At 49.7% G+C, this 8,761-nt stretch overlaps 1 long non-coding RNA gene across 1 annotated transcript in view; it reads left to right on the top strand.

Annotated features, from left to right (window-relative positions):
* The window catches only part of LOC103605505, an 18,953-nt gene extending 11,731 nt beyond the window's left edge, over positions 1-7,222 (top strand). Inside the window, exon 2 of the long non-coding RNA XR_551793.1 lies at positions 6,841-7,222. This is a non-coding gene — a long non-coding RNA (uncharacterized LOC103605505). The remainder of the gene's footprint in view (positions 1-6,840) is intronic.
* Positions 7,223-8,761: the final 1,539 nt, after the last annotated feature.

Raw genomic sequence — 8,761 nt, 5'->3', positions numbered from 1 at the left:
AAAAAAAAAAAAAATATATATATATATATATATATGCTAAAGAAATCACTGTAGGAAGTATGTAGGAAAGAAAATGTTTACTAAGGACAAGCTGTTTGTTGGTGAATTGACCTAACTTTTTACAAATTACATTCTGGACTGTCACATTGTTAATTTACTGCTGTTACTAGTTTTACACTGCCTGTTTTTATGTCCTTCTTTGACGATTGAATCAACTGATTTTTCTTGTGAAACTTCCTTGTCTTGTCAATAAAAAGAAAGGCTGATTTTGAATTGCTGCTGCTCCCCTGATGGGCGGCAGTCCCTCCAGGCCTGATTGATGGTACTTTGAGTGAATTCTTTCTTTCTCTTTTTTCCATCTGGGTTACACAGAGGAAAGTGTAACAGTGAGCAAACTGGAACGTGGACCCATAATGGCATTTGAGTCGTATCTTTCCAACAGCCCTGATATCCACTTGTGGGAATCCTTCCTGGACAATCACTAGAAAGACAATTTTTCATCCAAGAAGGAAGCATATGTTTCAGAAAGCACTTGACTCCCTAGGGAAGTGTTCAAATGATCTGTTTCTGAGTAACGAGCCACGCTGAGCTGCGATGGCCTGAAGCTGTAATTTATTACCTCTCACAGGGGGCTGTGGTTGACTGGGCTCACTGGGACTTCTCACGTGGGGTCTCCTGTGGTTGCAGTGCTAAGGGGGCTGATCGTCTGAGATGGCTCTCTCACATGGTGATAGTGGCTACTGTTTGTCAGCTGGGGTGCGGCCTCGCCATGTCACATGGTGGCTGGGTTCCACAAGGGGATTGTCCATGAGCAATCATTCCAAGAGACCCAGGCAGAAGCTGCAAAGATTTTCGTGCCTGAGCTTCAGAAGTCCCAGAATGTCACTTCTGCCACACTGTGTTGGTCAAGCAAGTGACTAAGGCCAGCCCAGATTCTAGGGATGGGAATTAGACCTCCGTGCCCCTTGTGAGGAGCAGTGTGTGCCTACAGGGAGAGAAGGAATTGATGGCGGCCGTCCTTGGGGACTCTACCTGGGGAAGTAAGAGTTGGGACAACTTTAGGGAACTGGTTTGTAGCTTAAGAATAGACTCCTTCAATGTGTTTTCGGGAGCCCCAGCGCCTTGGTGATCGACGCCCCAGCGTCCTTGGTCTGGATGCTGTACCTGAAGCCGCCAGTCCCTGCATGGCAGCATTTACCTTCAGCCCTCTGTCTCCACTGGGGGCTGCTGGTTTTGCACTGCCCTCTTAACACAAGTGGCTAACATTTATCGAGCTCTTATTTTGTGCCTGGCACTGTGCTAAATGATGCACATATGTAGTCGGTTTCAGAAAGGACACTTGTCTTGTTGAAGTGCAATTAAGAAAAGGTTTTATTTTTTCCACTAACGACCACCAGCCGTGCTCTGTCAAAACCCCCTTTTCTGCCAGGCCTAAGGCTCCCTGTGAGGACGCCTCGTCTGATTCCATGCTTTTCCAGTCATTTTTTGTTATTAGGACAGCCTCACTTTGGTGTTTAAGACTTGCCCATTTAAAAGGTCAAACTTGGGGCCGGCCCGGTGAGGGTTCGGATCCCACATACAGACCGGCCGCTCACTGGCTGAGCAAGGTGCGGGCGCAAGACCGTGGGTTGCGATCCCGTTGCCGGTCATGAAAAAAGACAAAAAAAAAAAAAAGGTCAAACTTAAAGGGGAAAAGAAAATAAAGAAGAAAAATAAAAATAAAATAAAACAAAAGAGCAAACTTGCGTCACATGACCTCACATCCTTTCCCGGCACAGGCCAACCCTGGGGCTTCAACCCTGGAGCAGGGGACGTGGAATGTCTCTCACCCACACCCCCCTCTTCTGTGCTGGCTTCTATGAGGTTGAGGCAGGAAGGAGAGAAATGGAAAACAGATGTGTTTCCTGCGGGGACGCTGCTGTGGGTCTGCTGTGAGTCTTCATTGCTGATCTAGCTCATTCCTTGTATCGGGGTTTCTCAGCCTCAGCACTCTTGACATGTGGGGCTGGATCATTCTTTGCCATGGAAGCCTGGCCTGTGCACTGTTAAGCAACATCTCTGACTTCCACCCATTGGATGTAGCCCCCAAGTTATGACAACCAAAAATATCTCCGGATCTTGCCCAATGTCCCTGGGGGACTGCCTTGCTCTTGATTGAGAACCATTGCTCTGTAACTTGGTGCAGACAAGTGAGGGCCCCACAGGCCTGCTGAGGAGAGACTCTCTCCTAGGAGGCTCCTGGATTGCTGACTGTAGGAGGTGGCCTCATGCCATATTGCTCTGAGGAGGCCCCCTGACCCCCAGTCCTGGCATCTACAGTCCCATCCATGCTCTGTATCCTGACTCTGGGGCCCGCGAGTACAGCATCCATCTTCTGAGGGGATGGATGGTCCCAGCCCTCGGCCCCCTGGCTGACCACCCACGATGCCAGCTCCTCTGGGCTCGTTCCAAACTGCAGGAACCCAGGGGCAGATCAGCCAGCACAGGGCCAAGTGGACAGCCAGGTGGGGCACAAGATGTTCCTCTCTGTCCTCCCACACTCTTTACAATGATCCCACTGTGTCCCAACCCTCATAACCCCCATGTGATTTCCAGAAAAACCAGTCAAGTCCTTATGAAAGAGTGACCGTCTCATCACAGACACCTGCTGTCCCCAAAGGGTAACCTCTCACCCTCCTCCGTCCTCTTTCTTTCGGGGCAGGGTGCAACGACATCTGACTTCTGGAGCTGGGCCAAGTGTCACATGTGATAGCCCTCAACTTCAGGCACCAGCCGCAAGTTTAGGGGTCCTCACTTTTGACCAGTTGGCTACAAACTTGGGGGTTCCCACTACTACCCCAGTCAGGTTCTATAACTCACTAGGTTGACCCGGAGAGTGTTATACTTGCTTTTACAGTTCTGTTTCTGTTTTCCGATGGCTGGCTGGTACAGGGCGGTTTTATTAGAGCAAAAGGATACGGATCAGAAGCAGCCACTGGGAGAGACACAGAGGGTGAGATCTGGGAGGGAGCCACAACCAAATTTCTGTCATCCTTAGGGATATGTCACTGTCTTGGGAGATTAATGCGTGACAATACACAGAGCGTTGCCAGCCAGGGGAGCTCACCTGAGCCTAGCGTTGTCACTGGGCTTTCGTGCATAGGCAGGATCAAGTCATTAGCCACTGATCCACCAATTGAACTCAATCTCCGGCCCCCCTCCCCAAGGGCAAGCTGATGTCCAGTGGCTCGAAGCCCCGTCCCTCTAATCTCGAGGTTGGTCTTTCTGGGGTGACCAGCCCCCATCCTGAGTCATCTCATTAGCATGAACTACCAAGTGAGGTCTGAAGGGCCCCATGGGTAGCAAAGACACAACTATCAGGAAATTCCAGGGATGTAAAGGTTACCTCCCAGGGACAGGACACAGGCCAGCCAAATTCTCCATCACACACAGGGTTCAGTGCCAGGCTGAGTGGCGTCTCCCAGCTGGTGGTTGTCTGAACTGAGAATCCGGGGGCGGGGCTGGATTTTATTCTCAGCCGTGGGATCTAATTCTCAGAAAATAGGAAAGACCCCATGAGGCGCTCATGCCATTGTCATACATCTGGCATCTCATTTTGTTCTCAGGGCAACCCTCAAGGCAGGCTCAGGCTGAGGTCTGTCTGGCTCCAGAGCTGCCCCTTCTGGGCCAGGGCGTCCTGCCCCCCGCCCACCCCTGGTACAGTGTCCATGGCCCACTAGCTGCCCATGTGGCCTACAAACCACCATATTCCTCCCACAAAGCCCCCCGGCTCTGCCCCCTGCTGCTGGGCCCGCACCACTCTGGACCTCTGACCTGCCTCCGGTCCACTCCTCATCTCCTCATCTTCTGAGGTCTCTGGTCTCAGGCTCACAACCTTCTTGGCTTCGACCCCTTCTGAGAACACGCAGGACCTTGAGATCTGGGAGTTGGACCCCTGCCACAGTCTCTCCCCCATCTAGAATGATCCTCGTCCTCATCCCCCACTCTTGTGGCCACAGCAGAACCACTTTTCAAGTGCTGAACTCCATTCTGCGGGTCTGTCCCATTTTCTCCCTCCTATGGCCACCACTGTAATTCAGACCTGGCCTTTAAACCGACTCCTAAGGGTCTTGTTCCTTTGGCCTTGAACACCCCACTGCTCTCCTCCAGTCCACTGTCTTGAGGCTGTGGGGAGGAAGGGACAGGGACATTGTCTAGAGTCCAGACCATCCTCTGGGAGACCAGAACGTGCCTCCCCAAAATATGAAGGATTGTTGAGCTGAAGGCAGTTAAGAAGCAGCAGATGCAGGAAAGCTCTCTGCCCCCCCTCTAGTTGCCTAAAAGCAGGACATAGATTTGCAAAGACCAAAGGTGCCCCAGTCCCTTTTCTGCCAGGGAGAGCAAAGGTCAACCTCTGAAGACAACTTGGGACTCTCATGGGCCTGGAGATGGCACCAGAGGAACGGACATGAACAAGCTGTGCTAACCAGCCTTCATCTGCCAGTTATTTGCTGTCCAAGTTGCCACCCCTGGAGACTCAAAGTCCTTGTCCTTTGTCACTTCTCAAGAAAAAAAAAGTCTTGTCACTTCTCCAGAATTTACTGTTCTTTGTTGAAGACGCTACATAAGCTGGAACTGAAAGCCACTCTTTGAGAACGGTCATTCCCTGGTGTCTCCCACGTGCCCATGAAATGTACACATAGATAAACTGGTTTTTCTTGCTAGTCTGTCTTTTGTTATGGGGGCCGTCCCAGCTGACAGTTAACAGGAGGGTCAGGAAACACCCATCTGCCTTTCTGTGCTCAGCTCCATGACACCCCTGGGTCTCCTCCTGCCAGCTGCTGCCAACAGGGGGCGGCAGGAGGGCGTGCTGGGCTGGAGGAGAAGGCTGGCCCGTTGCTTCCTATCTGCTCACTGGTCTCCTGAGCGTCTCCTGGCAACGGGGACACTTGGTTCCAGTGTCCCTGCACTCCCAGAACTGACCTCCTCAGAGTTTGAGTCCTGGCTCTGTGGGGCCGCTTCTCCAGGCTTCCAGGACTGACAACCCCAACCTTTCCTGTTTGTTTTCCTGCCACATGGGTGGGGTCACTGCTCCCCTCAGTTACTCTCTCTCTGTTCCCCCAGTGTCTGTCTGCTTCCTGCCCTTTCTGTCCTGCAATACCCATTTAACCGATGCCCTGTACTAAATTATTTGTTGACATAACAGATGTAGTTTGTTTTCTTGATTGATAAATATGTATAACTACTTTTCATCTCCCTTACTGATAGAGTTTGGATGTACTGCCCTCCCAGAACTCGTGGAAATCTGATCCCCTATGGGACAGTTTGAGTCACAGGGGCAGATCCCTCATGAATGGATTAATGCTCTCCCTTGGGGTTGGGGGATTAATGAGTGAGTTCTTGCTCTATTAGTTCCCACAAGAGCTGGTTGTTTAAAAGACCCTGGCACCTCCCATCTCTCTCTTGCTTCCTCTCACCACGTGATCCGCTTGTACCCGCTGGCTGCCTGCCACTTTCCACTATGAGAAGAAGCAGCCTGAGGCCCATGCCAGATGCAGCTGTCCCAGAATTGTGAGCCAAATAAACCCCTGTTCTTTATAAATTACCCAGTCTCAGGTATTCTGTTATAGCAACACAAATGGACTAATACACTTACCTAATAGTTCATAAGTGCCAGATCCTATTCTAATCTCTTCACTCACTCGACCCCCACAAAACCCTATAAGATAAAAATTACTGTTATCCCCCCTACACGGAGGGGCGATCCGAGGCAGAGGAAGGCATCATTGTTTGCTGAAGTTCATGCAGCTGGTAGGAGTTGGCTCCTGGAGTCTGGCTCCTGAGATAATGCTCATATCTACCCACCCTGCACCCTGCCCTGGATGGCAGCAAGTGACCACATAATGTGACAGTTTATGGCTGAACCACAGTTATCAATGGACATTTGTATTGTTTGGGGGTTTTAGCTCCTATAAACCCGGATCTCCTTGAACTTGACAAATCTGAAACACTTGAGCCAAAAACCTTGTGACTTCCTGAATTACTTGCTTCACGATTTGTTATACTCTGTTTCTTTAGTGTTCATCTCCTACCATCTCAGCCTCTCCGGCCCTGGCCTTTTTCCTTCCTCCATTTCTTTCTCTTTCATCCTATCTTGCCAGTGCTGCTATGAATCTGGCCAAATGGGCAAAGAAACATCTCGTTCAGCAGGAGCTTCTGTAGTACACAGAGGGAAGGTGCTAGAAGGCACTAGATGCTTTCTACTTGAACCAGTCTTCAGTGATGTGTGGGTATTTGTGCTACCCTGAAATGCCTCCAAAGGCCTCTGCCAAGAGCTACTGAAAACCCCATGCGTAGCTGAGGTCTTTGGTTGTGGAGGATGCCACACCTTGCAATTCCAGCTCCAGTTTCCCAGCGTCCATCACGGCAGCTGCTCTGTACCACTGTCCTTGCTGGAGTTGGGAAGGATCACTCCCAGCATGCTTGGCTCTGTCTGCCCAGTATTTTGCTCTTGCCCTCAGCAGGTTTCTGGTATCCTATAGAGAGAATCAGCTTAGAGATCCAAGTTGGTATTATTTTTAGAAATAAAGATCATTCAGTCTCAGCTTGCCAAGGCCTGTTCAGAGAATAAAAACAAGGAAAACCCTCACATTTTTCCAAAGTTCAAGTTGGAGTAGTGCAATGTGGATGCAAAACTCCTGAATAATTGCCTTGGTTTGCAAAAGATTGACCTTGGTTCATTCCTTGGGGACAGTGCTGAGCAATCCTAAGCACACGCCTCTTGGTTTTGTCCCATCCATTCTTGGACAACACTTCATGCCAAATCTGCCCCCATGTGACCCTTTGTCTTCTGAATTTTAGGGCAGAGGAGATCATCTGTCCATAATTCTTGATGAAACTGCAGCCCAGTTAACAACAGGATCATTTTTTTAAGACTTGAAAACTGAAATAGGGCTGTATGTGGAAAATGTCACCTTGCAGCAGGCAGAACTGTTTTTGTTCCTGCAGAAGGGATCCAGCAGACTTCAAGCCTCTAGGATCAGGCTGGTCTTATGCAGAAAATGTTAAAAAAAAAAAAAAAAAAACTGGCCAAATGAAGTCTCACTTCAAACATCAGAAAAGACATTTCTGGGCTGGCCAGATAGCTCAGCTGGTTAGAGCGTGGTGCTACAACACCAGGGTCAAGGGCTGAGATCTCCACACCAAGATCAGCTACAAAAAAGAAAAGAAAAGACATTTTTTACAAAATGAGCAGAAGCCTCTTTCTCCTTATTCTAGATTCTGTATTAGTCAGGGTTCTCCAGAGAAACAAACCCAATAGGATGTGTGTGTATATATACGTACACACACACCCTCTCACACACGTATGTATATATACAAGGGGTTTTCAAAAATTCATGGAAAGATTCATGTTATCTTTTAATTCTATTTTCCACACACTTTTTGAAGTACCCTCATCTATATGTGCACATATACAGAGAGACACAGTGTGGGTTCAAGGACTGTTGCTGGCAGAACGCCTTCTGCTCTGGGGCTCAGTCTTTGTCTATTCAGCCTTCAGCTGATGGGAGGAGGCCCACCTACGTTACAGGGAGTCATCTGCTTTACTCAGAGTCCACCCATGTGAATTTGTTTTTCCTAGCAATTTTTTTTATTATTAGCATATTCATTGCTACAAATCATACTTACTCTTTATTCCCCTTATCCAATCTCTCCCCTTCCCCCTCCGCCTCCCCTTCCTGTTCCCCTGCCCGCCTCTAATAACCATAGATTTGTTCTCTGCATCTGATAGATTAACTGTTCCTCTGTTGGTTTGTTGCTTAGATGATCTGTCCAGGACTGAGGCAGGTGTGATCAAGTCCTCCCCTATTACTGTAAATCAAATGCTTCTTCTATTACTCTGGAGTGTGCTTTGTGGAGAGAGAGGACCTCTTTTTTGGGGGGGTCTCCACTGGTGCCTCTCCTTGTGTCAATGCATTTAAGAGTCTAGCTTGCCATCTGCATGGTGGCTGCGACTGCTGCAATAGAGACTAGCTGCTTTCAGGGCAGCCGTGGCAATTGCGGTTGCTATGGCAGGCTACCTGTATGAAAATGGTGATTTTGGTGTGCTCTTTACCTGGTTGCGGCTGGGTTCGGCTTCCCCCGGCTCCATACCTCAGGACCCTGGCAGGGCCTGGGGAGGTGGCAGCAGCCATGTAAATTTTTTTTTTTTCCTTTTTGTCTTTTTTCGTGTCCGGCAATGGATCGCAACCCTCAGTGTCGCGCCCATACCAGACTGGGACCGGCAACGGGATCGCAACCCTCGGTGCTGCGCCCGCAGCTCACTCAGCCAGTGAGCGGGAACCGGTCTGTAGCCATGTAAATATTAATCTCATCCAAAAACACCTTCATGGGGACCGGACACCATTCCTACAACCAGGCACACTGTGCCAGCGCCTTGGGGCCCACCCGGGGACTCAAGGTATGGAGCTGGGGATCAGACACTCTCCACAACCAGGCACACTGCCAGCACCAAGGAGCATGCCAAAATCATCTCCTTCATGTGAGTGGCCCATCACAGCCACCATGATAACCATGGCTGCCGCGAAGGCAGCTAGACACCACAACCACCATGCAGATGGCCTGCCAGCCACTGGAGTGCATTGACACAAGGAGAGTTATCACCAGAGATAAAGAAAGGAGGAGGATGTCTCTCCCCACAGAGCCCATTTCAGAATGACAGAAGAAGCATCTGCTCTATGATAATATTGGGGGACCTGATCACGCCTCTCAGCATTGGGCA

This window comes from Galeopterus variegatus, unplaced genomic scaffold, assembly GCF_000696425.1.
Source record: "Galeopterus variegatus unplaced genomic scaffold, G_variegatus-3.0.2 Scaffold5848, whole genome shotgun sequence".
NCBI lineage: Eukaryota > Metazoa > Chordata > Mammalia > Dermoptera > Cynocephalidae > Galeopterus > Galeopterus variegatus.
Note: the sequence above shows the minus strand (reverse complement) of the source record. Positions and strands in the feature narration are given on the sequence as shown.